The sequence below is a fragment of the Silene latifolia genome, chromosome 4 (assembly GCF_048544455.1).
Source record: "Silene latifolia isolate original U9 population chromosome 4, ASM4854445v1, whole genome shotgun sequence".
In the NCBI taxonomy this organism is placed as follows: Eukaryota; Viridiplantae; Streptophyta; class Magnoliopsida; order Caryophyllales; family Caryophyllaceae; genus Silene; species Silene latifolia.
In genome coordinates, this window is record NC_133529.1 from 51305215 (window position 1) to 51306400 (window position 1186).

Genomic DNA, 1186 nt, shown 5'->3' on the forward strand with positions numbered 1-1186 from the left:
CATACCATGATTTTTCTGTCTATCAATAACAGCTTGCATTGCACGGTGGATGTGAAGAAGTAGACCATTATCTCGGCAATAATGGGCCAAGCTAGTATTTGCAGTGAATCCACCTGTTAAGTAGTCATGCATTACGATAGGAATTCCCAATTCTCTGGCAAATACAGCCCTTTTGATCATTTCTTCACATGTACCCGCAGTGGCATTCAAGTAATGCCCTTTGATTTCACCTGTTTCAGCCTGTGCTTTATAAATTGCTTCGGCACAAAATAAGAAGCGGTCTCTCCAACGCATAAATGGTTGGGAGTTCACGTTTTTATCATCTTTGGTAAAATCAAGTCCACCGCGAAGACATTCATAAACTGCTCGACCGTAGTTTTTAGCAGATAACCCCAATTTAGGTTTATTAGTGCATCCCAATAGGGGACGGCCATACTTGTTCAATTTATCTCTTTCAACTTGGATACCGTGAGGCGGGCCTAGGAAATTTTTTACATAAGCAACAAGGATTCGCAAATCCTCCAAACGTAGAGCACGCAAGGCTTTGAACCCAAATACATTACCCACAATGGAAGTAAACATGTTAGTAACAGAGCCTTCCTCAAAAAGGTCTAAGGGGTAAGCTACATAACAAATATATTGATTTTCTTCTCCAGCAACAGGCTCGATGTGGTAGCATCGTCCTTTGTAACGATCAAGACTGGTAAGTCCGTCGGTCCATACAGTTGTCCATGTACCCGTAGAAGATTCGGCAGCAACTGCGGCCCCTGCTTCTTCGGGTGGAACTCCGGGTTGAGGACTTACTCGGAATGCTGCCAACATATCAGTATCTAGGGTTTCATACTCAGGAGTATAATAAGTCAATTTGTAATCTTTAACACCAGCTTTAAATCCAACACTTGCTTTAGTCTCTGTTTGTGGTGACATAAGTCCCTCCCTACAACTTTAATTAAAAATTTGTACAACAAAGCAACAAGGTCTACTCGACATAAATTAGGCCTTAACCCTAAAAAAAAATACAAATAAAGGAATCTGTCGTCCAATTCTCAACAAATATTATCAACTAATCAAAATGGTTCATTATTAGACCACGTAATATATTTGATTCGACAAATACATCATTATTGTATACTCTTTCATATATATGTCGCAACCCTACCGTTGTTTTCAAGTTTATAATTTCTTA